The sequence below is a fragment of the Aethalodelphis obliquidens genome, unplaced genomic scaffold (assembly GCF_003676395.1).
Source record: "Aethalodelphis obliquidens isolate GAN/ISIS:26980383/991018 unplaced genomic scaffold, ASM367639v1 scaffold5, whole genome shotgun sequence".
Lineage (NCBI taxonomy): Eukaryota > Metazoa > Chordata > Mammalia > Artiodactyla > Delphinidae > Aethalodelphis > Aethalodelphis obliquidens.
Window position 1 is genome coordinate 41,400,931 of NW_020837949.1, and position 16,174 is coordinate 41,417,104.

The window sequence follows — 16,174 nt, forward strand, 5'->3', positions numbered from 1 at the left end:
CCAGGGAAGCCCTGTCTTTTTTTTTTTTTTTAACCTTTTTCATTTTCAGTCTCTCATGAGCGTAATAGTGGAGTTTTCCAGACACTACATGAAGTGTGTTAACTGCAGCAGAATGAATGTGAGAACACAAATAATCCAGTTGTCTAATATTAAGCCAGATATTAAAGGGATTTGCAAAAATGTAAAACAATGGCATTCAAACTATTTTGTTGTTGTTGTTTTGGAAGATATGGCTATTTTTCATACAAGTGTGTTATTTATGTTAACATTTAGTGGATTTATTGTTTTTTAATGAATAAATCATATTTTTTAACTTATCAGTTTTAATTTCGAATACAGTAATATCAATAAATACATTCCACATAAACAAAAAGTCTTTGGGATCCTCAATAATTTGTAAGAATGTAAAGAGATCCTGAGCCCAAAAGTTTGAGAATTGCTACACTAGCACATATTATGTGTGTTCAATGTAGATGTGTTAAATAATTAATGAATGTCAGTTTGCCAAAACTCTGGCACACAGCTGCTGAATGTTTCTTAAAGCTTCTCCCCAAATGCCCAGAATTAATATCTGAATAGGCAAAAAAACACCCAGGCTTATTATCTGAATATGCATAAGTGAAAGTATTTTTTAGGTGAATGTACTTTGTAAACTATGAAGTGTTATACGAATGCAATTGTTTTGGTAATTGTCTATGATAAATATGCTACGTTCTAGCTTTGGTAATAGAGCAGGACTACCTATCATAATCTGATAGTTGACTTGACGATAAGAATTTTTATAGCCAGCCATTTCTCATCAATCAAATTTAACTGATATAACAATGTTGTGGAATAGATATTACCCTTATTTTTCAAACGAGGAAACCAATGTTCAGAGAAGTGAAGTGATTTACTCAAGGTCTCAGAATTTGTAAGAGCCTGCGACAAAGTTCAAATATCTCACACTTTTCAAATACACAAGATATCAGATGGAGAGATTTGTTCCTCTGTTTTCCTGAATCCTATTCTCATTTGCTAGGCATTTGGTCTGGTGAAAGGGTAAGATGGATTTTCGTTTGTTTGTTTGTTTTTTACAATTTTCAGGTACTTCTTCCTTTAATGCAAGAAGAAAGACATGTGAATGCTATTAGGTCTATACGAAGGTTTTCCTTAAGCACCAATTCAGAAAATGACATCATAAGTGAGATGGCGCTTCTTATAGAACAAGTTTGTCCTGTTTACTACATTGCCAAAACTTAGCAGACATAGTCCGGCTGGGTGGTAGGAGTGGAGCTTGAAATTTCAGATGTGTATTTTATGAAGAGGGTTAGGCAATCTGTAATATTTCTTTGTTTACAGTAATGTCCAAATATCCAAAAAGCCCTTGAGTACTTTTCTCCTTTGAAGAACAGTAGAAGAGCATTAAGAAATGATATGTAAAATAGTCATTAACTAACTAAAACTTTTTTTCTTGTGAAAAAGACATAACTTATTCACAAAAGCTGAAGCTAATTTAGTTTCATATTATTAATGAATATGAGAGTATATTTTGTTCAAGTCACATTTTGAATATGAAACCTCATAATTCAACATATTCCCCAACAGAAATATTCTACCACCCACAAAATCTGTTTTAAGTGTAATGAAATACAAACACAGGGAATCAAGGTAAGTATGGTTTAAATACTTTTGTATTTAAAATTTAAATATTTGAAAACTAATAGTGCATTCTAGTGTTAAATTCACGATCAAATAGCATAGTTATCAGAGAAAAGTTCTATTGAGATCAAAGAATTTAACTAAAATAATTGGCAGTGTTATGTTTTACAAATGAAAGGGAATAGATATTGACATGCCCTTTTATAGATTAAGAATCTATATGGTACAGGAAGTCAAGTGACACCTGCAAGGTTATACCACGAGTGAACAGAAATTAGAAAAATTAAAGCCTCATACTTCCTCTTCCTTTGTAAAGATCAAACTTTACCCCACAGAGGAAGAGAGGCCAAAAGACACAGCAGTAATAACAAAACAAAAAAATAAAATGAGAGAACCATGCAATTTGAAGACCAGAGATTTAAACAAACAGCAAATAGCTCTCATTCTTAAATTCTTTACCTTAGAAGGAGGAGTTTTTCTTTTTCCCACCAGCCAAGGAGGGAGTCGGGGAGAAAGCAGCACAGAAGTAGGATGTCTGAATCCAGACTGCCCCGGGAGGCCTCATTTATCTCAATTAAACACTGGAGCCTCAAGGAATTTTCAAATTCCAGGGCTCTCCTGGAAACTTACTTCTAATGCAGATGAGAGTCCCATTTTCCTCTGAGGACTCCATGTCCCTGGTAATAAGATTGGCAGCACAGTTGCCTCTGGGATTGAGGGAATAGAGGAAGTCATTTACCTTGAGGTTTCCTTGCCAGTCATCACCACGTTGTGAGCCATCCAATCTGATTACATGGTAGAAATACCACTGAGCACAATATTGGAGAAAAATCCAAAGTACATTAAAAAAAAATCTATTATAAGTGGAAAATGCCATTGTTGCCAACTCCCTTTGGCATTTCCTACCACTGAATAATAAACTGACTGAAATAGGAAATAGGGACACATGGTTTTATGGGAAACCAGCTGCCTTCAACAACCAGACTTAATATATTGACTTTGGCAATGACTGAATGCCTCCTGCTATATAAGAGGTTTGTGAAAGTGAATTGAATTGTACTTAAGTTTGTGTAGATGGAACGTGTTACATTAGAACAAGGCTGTCACTTTAAGCAATAGGAACTTACCCTCTCAAAACCACTTTTCCTAGCAGACCTCTGAGTGAGTGACTAGTTCCTGAAGGTGGACCTCAGAGATCTCATATCCAGGAAAACAGGAAATTCAGAGAGGAAGCAAATGCCTGTGCCAGACTAATGTGCTTGCTTTATGTGAAGCAATTGCATTGGATTACCATGAAGGTTTACTGGCGGAGGACAAATGCTTAGTAATAGTTAAAATACTGTGTCATTACTCCCTTTATGAGGCTCCCAACAACTTAAAGACTCTTTCTTGTACTATACCTTTAAGCATTTGACATTGATTGGTACCTATTTTAGAGAGATGCTTATGCGTCTGATAAAAAAATAAAAGATCAAATGATAATGTTTGTGATTGTTACCCATGATGTGATCCATTTCATGGAAGGAATTGTGATTGAGATTCATTTATTTATTTACTTTTTAGCTGATACTCTTTTTCCTTGATTTGCTTCTAGAAATTTGGCAGTAAATGATAACATCTTGCCAGTCAACCACTATAAACAGATAAACACATTTTATGAAACAAAAATAATGGCCATCTTTAGTATCCAAAATGGTAGCAGCACAGCATTAAACAATAATGTTGAACTATAGGTATTTCCTCCTGGAATTCTTATTTCAAAAGGCTACATTTGTGTCTTAATAGAATCTAATATCTTAAGAATTGGAAGAGGGCTTCCCTGGTGGCTCAGTGGTTGAGAATCTGCCTGCTAATGCAGGGAACACGGGTTCGAGCCCTGGTCTGGGAAGATCCCACATGCCGCGGAGCGGCTAGGCCCGTGAGCCACAACTACTGAGCCTGCGCGTCTGGAGCCTGTGCTCCACAACAAGAGAGGCCGCAATAGTGAGAGGCCCGCGCACCATGATGAAGAGTGGCCCCCACTTGCCACAACTAGAGAGAGCCTTCGCACGGAAACGAAGACCCAACACAGCAAAAATAAATAAATTAATAAACTCCTACCCCCAACATCTTCTTAAAAAAAAAAAAGAATTGGAAGAAATCTTATAACTACATCAGCCACCTACAAATTCAAAAACTTCCCCAAATATTATTTTTTTCATGTTATGTATAAGGCCACGAGACCAACTACTGAAACTATAAATGTTAGAATTTGCATTTAAATGAAGCAGATGTATTGCAGATGATATTAATATCACTTTATAGTCCTATAGTTCACATATGGTGTGGGTGTAACCCTTTGCCTTTTACAATTTACAACATACAAGTGAGCAAACTATTCTGAAATCCTTGTTTCTGATAAAAGTGTTCATTTAATTGCTTATTATTTCAAAATGTTTTTGGTTTGAGCTAAACGTCAGTGACATTTAGATGCTGTCAATGAGCATTAGACAATTAAAATGTTTTCTCTTCTAAAATTTAGCTGCTTTTACAAATCTATGAGCTAACATGACCATGAATTACTTTTGCTATTGAAACAGGAAGGAAGTGGGCAGGGCACACCCTTGAAAAAAATGACATAGGCATAGGACATGACAAAAACTGGTTAAAAGCAACCTGGTCCAAGATGGCAGAATATTCGACTTCTAATGGACCTTGAGCCTTATCATACTCTCATTGTAATACATTAGCATGCTAAATGACAGTCCCACCAATGCCATGACAGTTCTAAGGCTAACCATAAAAGGCCAAAAAGTGGGTGGTGGCCCAATTCCTGGAAATCTCCACCCCTTCCCTGAAATAATTGGAATAATCCTTCCACTAATTAGCCTATGAAATTACCCAGCCCATAAAAACTAACCACGCCATGTTTCGGGGCCTCTCACCTTCTGAGATGGCCCATACTCTGTCTGTGGAGTGTGTTTCTCTCTAAATAAATCCACTTCTTACCTATCACTTTGTCTCTCACTGAATTCTGCCTGCGACGAGACATCAAGAACCTCAGATTCACCAGGAACACTGAGACTGCAGACCCTAAGGATAGACAAAAGCTTAGCTATCTTTTTATTTTGTGCAAACCCAGCATAATGCCTTGCACCTAGTAGACACCCCAAATTTTTTGGAAAATACCAAAATGTTTTGGAAATAATTGCATATGTTTATAGGGTTCATATGTGTCATAGGAAACTGAATAGAGTAGAAAAAGCTACACCAAAAAAGGACCAAAAAATGGAACTTGAGTATTGCAAATAGGAAGGATTATTATCTTCATATTTGCTCTTTAATTTATCTTCAGCTTCCATGACACACATACAAACACATTAAGAAAAAAGTCATGCAAAAAACAAAACCAAAAAACACTTTCCTATACAATCTCCCCTTCACCCCCAGATAGATTTATCTGTTTTTTTTTTAACATCCCCATGAGATTTCTGTGTTTGTTTGCTTTTGGCATCATCCTGACACTCAAGTGAAAGGCTTAGCTGACACTTCTGTTAGCAAGGTTGCGCAGAGAGAAGAAGGTCCACCTTTACTCCTCTTGTTTCATCCTTGCTGCCTCTCACCCTTCTCTCTCCCTCCTGATCAGTTCGAAGTAGAGGCAGGCCTGACTCTTAGCCTCCTAAGATATATTACTACCCTGTTGGGGAAAAGTAAGCACAAGCTCCCCAAACCTACGGTGTGGTGTGGTACATAAGCAACCAACGTGTACTCTGTAAAGAAAATGCAGAGAATGAAGAGATCATACAAGTATAACCCTTTTTTCAGTCAATGGCAGGTACTTTCCCTCTTCCTTTCCTTTTGTCTCTAGAACACAGCAGTCTCCAGTAAAGCAATCTCTCACTTTACAAGTAAAAGGAATTGCTGAAGGAAGAAAGAAATATTAGGAGACCTTGAGACCAATTATTCCATCTACTGTGGCTGTGTAATTTTGGGTGAGTCACTCTTCTTCAGGAAATTGAAAGAATGTCAAATATGCGAAAGTTACTGAGGATGGCTGCAGAGCAGAATGTGGATCCTGGGGTAATTTCAAGTTTCCTCCCTACTTTCTCCCAGAAACACACACATCAGATATAATGAAGGCTGAGGGGGAAGGGATGGTCAGGGAGAGGGAATGTGTTAAAATGAGGTCTCAAGGGGTGTGTGAACTCGACCTAGCCAATCAGTGGAAGAAATGTAAGCAAAATTATGTGGAAAAGATTTTCTTTGTTTCATAGTTCACATAATGAAAATGGAGGATAAGTCCATGGGAAAATACCTTAATATCTTCTTCCTGTTATTTTAATGCCATACCAACCAGAATGAGGCACATCAAAAAACAAATTGTTCACAAACATCCAAACATCTTTCAAATCCCCCAAGGGTCATAATAAACACCCCTTCTTAAATAAACTGCAATGAGCAAGGAGAGTGAGGACAATAAAGGAAAGGACAGAGAGGACATGGGATGAAGAAAGTAGGGAACAAGTGGCTTGAACAGCTTGCTTATACCACACGGACCTCAGCTCAAAGCAGAAGGGCCACAAGGACCTTGAGAAAAACCCCTCTGTATTAGTTTGCTCAGGCTGCTGTAATAAATACCACAGTCTGGGTAGTTTAAACAACAGAAATTTATTTTCTTATAGTTCTGAGGCTTGAAGCCTAAGATCAAGGTGACTGCCTTCTCCAAAGGCCTCTCCCCTTGGCTTGTAGATGAGTGCCTTCTCTCTGTGTCCTCACATGGTCTTTCCTCTATGCATGCCCATCCCTGGTGTCTCTTTGTCCAAATTTCCTCTTCTGATAAGGATACCAGTCAGACTGGATTAGGGCCCACCCTAATGGCCTCATTTTAACTTAATCACCCCCTTTAAAGGCCCAAATACAGTCACACTCGGAGGTACTGGGAATTAGGGCTTCAACGTGAATTTTGAGGGGACATGATTCAGCCCATAACACTCTTCGTGCAAGCTGGCAGAGTCTAGTTAATATGTGTGTCCTGGGGCTTCCCTGGTGGCGCAGTGGTTAAGAATCTGTCTGCCAATGCAGGGGACACGGGTTCGAGCCCTGGTCTGGGAAGATCCCACATGCCACGGAGCAACTAAGCCCGTGTACCACAACTACTGAGCCTGCGCTCTAGAGCCTGCAAGCCACAACTTCTGAAGTCCGTGTGCCTAGAGCCCGTGCTCCACAACAAGAGAAGCCACAGCAATGAGAAGCCCGCACACCGCAACGAAGTGTAGCCCCTGCTCTCTGCAACTAGAGAAAGCCCACGCACAGCAACGAAGCCCCAACACAGCCAAAAATAAATAAAAATAAAATAAATTAAAAGAGCCTGTACCTATAGCTTAACCCTTAAAAAATATATATATGTGTGTGTGTGTGTGTGTGTGTGTGTGTGTGTGTGTGTGTGTCCTTTGACTAGGCTATTCCTCTTCTAGAAATTTATCCTAGAAAAATAACTAGCATATATGCCAAAAAAATTTTTCATAAGGATGTTTATTGCAACACAGGTGAAACAGCAAAAAATAGTAAATAACATAATTGTCTATTTATAGGAGATTTGTATAATAAATTACAGTCTAACCCATACAAATAGAATACTGCGTCTGGAAAGATGTCCAAGATCTTATATAAAAAACTCAAGTAACAGAACACTGTGTATAGTATAAACTCATGTTTAGAAATTATATCATATATTTGTATAGGCCTAGAAAAAGGTCTGAAAAAATATATATCAAACTCTTAACAGTAGTTACCTCTAAGGTATGGAAGTAGGGCCTTTCACTTTTTATTTGTACACTTATATAATCTGAATTTTTGCAACAGATGTGTTTGCTTTTGTAGTTAAAATATGAAAGCATTAATGAGGAACATGGTATAGACAGGTTTAAAGCCTATGAAGTTTGACAAATACTGTAAAAAAATAACAAAAATGGCCTGTATTGAGCATCTACTATTTATTCATTCAACAAAAAAGTTTGAGTCCCTACGTCCCAGGCATTGTTAGGGACTTAACATATCATATATTACACGCAGTCCTCACAAAAAACTTCTTCAGGCAAGTTTTACCATTTTGATTTTATCATGGCAGAAATCAAGGCTCAGAGAAGTCAAGTAATTTACAAAAGTTGCACAGTTAATAAGCAATGAAAGGACTTCCCCGGCGGTCGGTCCAGTGGTTAAGAGTCTGTACTTCCAATGCAGGAGGAACGGGTCTGATCCCTGGTTGGGGAACTAAGATCCCACATGCCATGGGGTGCGGTCAAAAACCTAAAAAAAAAACCTTTGGTCTACTTTACTATGTTGCCTTATAAAATTACTGTTCTGTTTTATATACAGGATACAGAAAATTGTCATCCAGCTTAATGTTATCACATTTACAGGTCATTACTATATTCTTTCAGCAAACTACCACCTTTATAAAGTTTATTTATTTTTATTTATTTATTTTTGGCTGCACTGGGTCTTTGTTGCCGTGCCCGAGCTTTCTCTAGTTGCGGTGAGCGGGGGCTTCTCTTGTTGCGGAGCACGGGCTCTTAGCATACGGGCTTCAGTAGTTGTGGCGCATGGGCTTAGTTGCTCCACAGCATGTGCGATCTTCCCGGACCAGGGCTTAAGCCCGTATCCCCTGTATTGGCAGGAGTTCTTAACCACTGCGCCACCAGGGAAGCCCCAAGCTACCACCTTTAAATCTAAATCAATCTATGTATCTATCCATCCATCCATCCACCCATCCATCCATCTATCCATATTTCATAGCCACTAATCAAAAATATTTGCCAGAACATTTTTGGACTTACAAGTGATTTTGATAAGTCGAGGAAAATTCCAGAATTTTGGGTTCTCATTAACAATGATTGAAGGGTGGTGGGTGAGTACCAGGAGAGCCACTCTTGTTTACTCTGTTGATTGTAGGGGAGGGCAGTACTGGTATTTGGAATATTGATAAAGCAGTGTCTGGGTCTATAACTTCAGTTATCAAAAGAAAGAGGCTTTGATGGATTATGCCCACTGATTACCATCTCTGTGAGAAGCACACACATATGTATTGTTTCCTGTGAAAATGAGGACTTTGTACAGATAGGCTGGTACTGTGGGATGAAAAGTACTTCAAGAGAATCTCTAGAGCAGCAGGACTCTTGATCATCCCATCCCCTGAAATGTTATCATTCCTCTTCAGGCAGCAATAGGATCCATCTGAATGTGCTACCACCTATCTACAAGTGTGATTTCAGGGAATTCAGCATATCTCCCCAATCCTTCCTAGCTCCTGCCTCTGATATCAACGTCATTCCTCTAACTGCCTGCTCTTTGTTCGAAAGCAGTAGGTCCCAAAAGCAAAATGCTTTCATCTGTCATCAGACATGTACTACTTGATGTGAATGGAGGTGAAGATCATGAGGACAGTAGGCCCCTTCTCAGGGATTGGGGAAGAAACAGGTAAAATTGGGGATGCTGGGGACACAAAGACAAATTTGCCAATTTTACTATGCTGCCTAGGACATAATCTGGGACTAATGAGAACCCTGTCAGTCACGAGTCACTGGGAATTTATTTTAACCACTAGTGAGTGGAGTGAGGATGGAAATAGTCAGCTGCCTGATGCCTCATGTGAGCAGAGTTCTTTACTGTCAAATGATCTTCCTAGCTATCACCCCTGTGTAAGCCTGGCAAGCCTTTGCCCCAGTCCCTGTAGATACCACAGAGAGACAGAAAGAGTATAGGTTTTGCATTCAGAATAGACTTAGGTTCAAATACAACTCATCCACTTACTGGCCATCTGACCTTGGGCAAGTCAACCTGTCTCACAGGGCTGTCATGAGGATAAAATGAGATTTTGTAAGTAAAGAGCTTTGCACAGTGCCTGTTACACAAAAGGGACCGAATGAATATACAATCAATCCTTTCTGGGTCCCTGCTGGGTCCCTGGGTCCACCAGGACCAAAGCCCAGCCTTGAACCTAAGCCCAGTCAGCTCCGAGTCCTGACCACTTGTCCAAATCCTGCTGAGTTTTTCTCTAGGCTTGCACCCTGTTTTCTTATCCTTTTCAGCATCAGGATGAAGCTGCAAACACGTATCCTGCCTGCTTTACACCCACCAACTACACTCCATAGATGGCAGTGCCAGCTTCAGTAAGACTAGAGTCTGCTCTGGTTCCCGTCAGACTTGGTGAGTTAGACCAGGGGTTCCCAACCCTTTTGGAACCACCCAGACCTAAACTTCTCTGTGTGCAGAGCCTGGAGATATGCATTCTTTAAAAAGCTCCTCTTCCCTCATTGCAAGGGCCATCTCACTAACCATCACCCATTCTTGCTTCAATGCAGAAGTTCCTAGCATGATGTGTAGCCAAGACTGGAGTATCTACCTTGCAGATAGTGGGTGCTTAATAAATGTTTATGGAGCAAATAAAAGTTTTCTGTTGGGTGTTATTTTTTTCCTTACAAAGATATTTAGCCATGGAATTTAAAAATAATGTTAAAATAATGGCACATACTAGATGTTCGATGAAGATTGGTTACTGAATGATTAAAGCCTGTTTTCTTTTGGGATAGCAACTATTTGGAAGAATGCCTGTGAGTACAGAAGTTCCATGGAAGTAAATGAAATGACAGCATATGGAAGAGTTTTATGAAGCGTGAAGGAATATTTGAAATAATAATGATGTTATACCATTCAAATCTTAACGTTAGTACATTCTAATTTGTTCTGGAAAAAATGGAACTGGGATAAGCAATTTCTGATAGGTTACAGTGTATGTCAGCAGGAAGGGGAAAAGCAAGAAAGGGGTCTCATTGCTATACAAGCACAATAAAAGGACTTATCTCCTTTTTTGCCTTTAAAACAAAACTTGTTAGTATGGAAAGTTTCAAACATATTTAAAGTAGGGAGAAGAGTATAGTAAATCTTCATATCCATCACACAGCTTCAATAATTATCAACACTGTCTATATTGGACTAACCTATGTGATGCAAAATGGGGCTTCTGAGTTTAAAGATGGTTTGAAAAGAATGTGTAAATAAATGCTTTAGGACTAGGTCAACATTCTTTGAGAAGATTTAGAGATAACGTGTACTCCCAGAGCCAATTTGCATATATTTTTCAACATCTGGCTAACAATTCCTCTTTGAGTTGGATGATTACAACATCCCAAACTCTGCACAATCTCCTGATGAGTGTATATAATAGAGTACTTGTCTCTAAAAAAACAACCTATTTTTAGAACTTTAGAAAATTGTGGCTGTGTCCCCATCTGGGCTACAAAGGACCAGTGAGCCCAGTTTACTGTGGTTCCTGCATTCATGACTACAGATATCCCACCACCAAGCTAGTATTATGACAACCGAGTGAGAGAGGCTGCAGGTCTGGGTTCATCGACTGTAGAAAGAGTCTCTGAGTGTGAGTTTATACTCTAAGCCAAAACATTAGGGAGTGGTTAGTAGTTTCATGCTGAATATGAGTAATTTCCTGGGAATCACTATTATTTACTTGGTTCAACCATTCATTTAAGTATATGGTGATGTGACAAGGTATTAGCTTTTCTACCGTTTTCTTTCTTCCAAGTTTGCATTTTCCTTTTTTTTTTTTGCAGTACACGGGCCTCTCACTGTTGTGGCCTCTCCCGTTGCGGAGCACAGTCTCCGGACGCGCAGCGGCCATGGCTCACGGGCCCAGCCACTCCGCGGCGTGTGGGATCTTCCCGGACCGCGGCACGAACCCATGTTCCCTGCATCAGCAGGCAGACTCTCAACCACTGCGCCACCAGGGAAGCCCTGTATTTTCCATTTTTAGTATGAGGTCATCAGGTGCTAAGTTATACTCTTTGACAGTGGGAAGCAAAATCTTAATCTTAATGAAACCATTGCTTGGGAGGAATCCACCACATCATGTTTATTGCATATAGTTTCACATTAAACCCACAGCTCAATATGTATTTATTGAATGAACAAGGTTGAATGTCTTCCTTCCAAGTATTTTTCTAGCTGCTCACGTGTTTTAATATCACATTAATGTGTTTTTAGTCGTATAAAAAAATCTCACCTATAGCCAGTGTATTTTCCCTTGGGATTCAAATTCCATGTTGATAATCTTTCTAACTCTCTGACCTATCAGTTCCTTTGCCTTGAGCTCTGTGGCTCCATCTCATTCTGCCTCAGATCTCCCTTAGTGTCGCCACACCTTAGTTTTCACCATCATCCATAACGTCTCCACATTTGAGACTCTCAAACTTGAAAAGTTTCCTCTGACCACTATCTGTCTCTCTCTCCTATTACCTCACTTTTTTCTGACCCATCCTTCACATTTTCAGGCCCATACCCTTTGCTCTTTCTCCATTTGCCAGCCTTCCTGGCCTCTCAGGATGTCCCAAGCCACCTACCTGAGGAATCTCAGGGACAGTTCTTCCCACTGTGCTCGCCGGACCTGCAACCTAATGACTTATTTCACTCATCTTGGTTCACAACTGTCGTGTCAATCTCCAGACCTGGTTAGGCCAACCATCTGTTTCTTCTTGTTCCTTTTCTAGGCAGCTGAACAATTCTGGAGAAAATAGACATAACCAGGTTGATTGGATGCTCTAAAATATATTTTTCCAATATGTCTGGGAATTCAATAACCCTGGGAATTCCTTTTCTTACCTATCATCAATTCACCCTTATAATACACATAGCTGTTGTTCCAATCTTCTGTACTCCCTTTCAATTTCTACACCTACCTCTACCCTCTTTTGCTACCTACATTATGGGAAGCTGGAGAACACCTGATATGAATACTACATAAATTTCATTCTGTTCAAATTACCACCCATTCCTTTTGTCTTCCCTCCAGTCTCTGAAGACTCTTCCTGATTTCCTTCTAAGGCCAGTGTTTCCATCTCTCCTTTTCTCTCCTCCCTCCCTGGGTCCTTCTTGACTTTGATGCCCTTCCATTTTTTCCCCTTCATCTACTCCCTTTCCATTTTCTGTGCATCCCCCAACCCCCCTTGATATCTACAAACCTTTCTTTCCTGGCCTAATACTCTCCCTTGATTCTAATTTCTGTTCATGCTATTTCTGTCAATCATCTTCCTCTTCATCTACCTTGGTTTCTTCTCCCTCTTGATCCTCAGCACCATCAGCCTATGGAAAGTCTTAAAGCCAAAACATCTTCGTAGACCTTCTGCTCAAATTCTGTTTTCAGCAGAATTTGACATTGACCACCCTCTTCTTACTAGAACTCTCATCTCCACTGGAGCCCACATTACATTCTTTTGGTCCTCCTGCCTCATGGACTGCTTCTGTTTAGTTTTCTCCCAAGATTCCTAACCTGCCTCACACCTTCCCTGCCTTAAAACAAGCCCTTTAATCTGAAGATTCAGTGTTCAGTCCTCTCTACTTTAAGTCTTGACAGTCCCTTGGTAATCTCATCCTATTTTACAGCTTGATCTATCTAGCTATCCTCTTTTTAAGACTGACTCCCAGCTCTGTACCTTTAGCCCTTATCTGTCTTCCCTTATTTACACCCTGTTCCTAACTATATGCTGAGCATCCCACACTGATGTATTAAGTCTGATCTAAATTAAACTCATCACTTTTCACTCCTGCGTTTTTTGTTGTTGTTTCTTTTTTTGCGGTACGCGGGCCTCTCACTGTTGTGGCCTCTCCCGTTGTGAAGCACAGGCTCCGGACGCACAGGCTCAGCGGCCATGGCTCACAGGCCTAGCCGCTCCACGGCATGTGGGATCTTCCCAGACTGGGGCACGAACCTGTGTCCCCTGCATCGGCAGGCGGACTCTCAACCACTGCGCTACCAGGGAAGCCCCACTCCTGGGTTTTTGATCTTGGCTAATCAACCCAATGGGATCTGTTTCCACCATTATCTATCAAATCAATCTCCTCTGTTTACTACCTTTCTTCAGAAACTCATTAATTCTTGCCTGGACCATTGCATAGCCTCCTAAATGGTCTCCTTGTTTTCAGTTTGTTTTTCCTCCATTTAGTGGAATAATAGCAAATCAACTTTGCTATTCACATGTTAAGTGCTTTTGCATTAAACAACAACAACAATAACCCTTTCCCTTTCTTTGGTTCATTTAATTGTCTTTCCCCAGTAATACCTTAAATGTTGGCTTTTCTGAACACTAGTGCTAGTCATATTCCAAAGGTGTGTCACTTTGAGCTCGGACTTTCTTTTCCTACCCATTGCCTTCTACTGTCAAAGCCCTCCATGATTTGGTCTAAATCCATCACTCTAGTCTTATCTCCCACTAAATTCTTGCACCCTGGCATGCGACAAGTCCAAACAGGTCCTATGCTCAGTTGCTTTTTTTAAACTATTTCCTCTGTCACTCACCCTTCCTTCCAGATCAGCTTTTGTAAGTTTACCTGGTCTTCAAAGCCTAATTCACATCATTCTCCTCCAAAATGCTCTTTCTCCACCACCAAAGTCAAAACAACAGCCTCCCCGCATTATTAAGTACTTGGTTGATATCTGGAACACAGAATTTAGCACAATTAGTTTGGCATCCAATTGTTTGTTTCTCTTCTCCATTAGACCATACACTTAGAAGAGAGGGACAGGGCTTCCCTGGTGGCACAGTGGTTGAGAATCCGTCTGCCGATGCAGGGGACGTGGGTTCGTGCCCCGGTCCGGGAAGATCCCACATGCTGCGGAGCGGCTGGGCCCGTGAGCCATGGTCGCTGAGCCTGCGTGTCCGGAGCCTGTGCTCCACAACGGGAGAGGCCACAACAGTGAGAGGCCCGCGTACCGCAAAAAAAAAAAAAAAAAAGAAGAGAGGGACAGACTAAATTCATTTTTCTATCCAACCTAATGAATATAAAGTGCTCCCATAGTGAGTGCTTTATTGTTTATTGAATTCTTGAATTCTATAGAAAGAGTTGCCTTAAGTAAATTTATAGAATTAAGAATAAAATTTAGCTTATTTGGGGGAGCAAGATTTTTATGTTTTTTTCCTCAATGATTTGGTCTTTATTGTAATATAAATTTTCCATTCATAATAGAACTTCCATAGTTGGAAATATTCAATGGATAAAAATTCATGATTTTTATAATATCAAAACAAGTCATTGACTAGTGTAACAAATGATAACATGTTAAAAGGACAGCACAGTGTAGGTGAAAGAATATATATGCAAATATCAGGGGAGTTTCTGATTATAATGAAGAGAGATAATGCATGTAAAATGCTTACTCACTCTCTGGTATAGACTAAGCCCTCAAAAAATGTTACCTAATACTATTAAACAGCAAGTAAATTGGCTGGAAAAAAATAATTTCCTTTTCCCCATGTAGTCTACATAGTTTTGTGTGATAGCTGATAGTAACTTTGAACTGCATTTGGTTTTAAGTCAGTCAGATATGTCTTTTTATGATAATTTCAAGAGCAAGTAACAAAGAATAAGGCATGTGAGGAGAGCATGATGTAATTAACCACATGCACTATTGAGGAGGACTTGGCTTCCCTCTGTACCACTTGATATTCAGTGAAATAAATAATGGTGATAATTGTCACATTCCTAACAAAGACATCTGCTAAGCCAGGCTACTCAAGCAAAGCTGTTTGCTACTGACAGCTTGCTTCAAATATGAATGTTGCCATTAAGAAAAAATAGAGTTTTTGTATTTATCACTTTGCCTAATATGTTGTGTTGGTAATGCTTCATCTGGGAACCAAAAGAAATATAGATGATAATTAAATTCAACATTCAAAATTCTGTATTTGCTTATGGGACTATTAGAAGCTCTTTAATTTTTGTTGTTGTTTTAACATATATGCAATATATCTACATGATAAAAATAAAAAATCCAACGGTCAAGAGTAGTGCCAACTGAAGGGTAAAAGTCTCCATTCTCGCTACCCTCCCTCCCTCCTCTCTAGAGACTACGTTTTAAATCACACACTATGTAAAAACTGCACTAAATAATAATAAAAATCAACCAATTCTGCTTTATTTTAATATGACCTTGAATTTCAGAAAATCTCAATATTGCATGATACCAAAAGACAAATCTTTCCATCTTTTGATTTTTCTCCATTTGTCAATTAATATTATCATAATAAAAATCTCCACCGCAAAATGATATTTCTTTTTTGTTTTTATTTATTTATTTATTTATTTTCGGTACGCGGGCCTCTCACTGCTGTGGCCTCTACCGCTGCAGAGCACAGGCTCCGGACGCGCAGGCTCAGCGGCCATGGCTCACAGGCCCAGCCGCTCCGCGGCATGTGGGATCTTCCCGGACCGGGGCACGAACCCGTGTCCCCTGCATCGGCAGGCGGACTCTCAACCACTGCGCCACCAGGGAAGCCCTAACTTTCATTTCTTAAGAACAGTTTTATATTTACAAAAATATTGTGAATATAATACAGAGAATTCCCATCTATTTGTTTTCCCCTATTATTAACATTTTATTTTAGCATGGTATACTTGTTACAATTATTGAGCTAGTATCAATACATTAATATTAACTAAAGTCTATATTTTGTTCAGATTTCCTTAGTTTTACCATTTTCTGTTCCAG

General features: G+C 39.6%; 1 long non-coding RNA gene across 4 annotated transcripts in view; it reads right to left on the reverse strand.

The window, feature by feature from the left end:
• Window positions 1-1,486: 1,486 nt before the first annotated feature.
• LOC113618233 (uncharacterized) overlaps window positions 1,487-16,174 on the reverse strand; it is an 87,799-nt gene continuing 73,111 nt past the window's right edge. The window contains exons 4-6 of one of the 4 annotated variants that reach the window (XR_003431937.1): window positions 14,017-14,122; window positions 12,033-12,193; window positions 1,487-2,426 (exon numbers count right to left, since the gene is read on the reverse strand). This is a non-coding gene — a long non-coding RNA (uncharacterized LOC113618233). Of the gene's footprint in view, window positions 2,427-4,616; window positions 4,714-11,611; window positions 12,194-14,016; window positions 14,123-16,174 lie in introns of those variants that run through there. The other 3 variants (XR_003431935.1, XR_003431936.1, XR_003431934.1) reach the window with 3 other exon arrangements.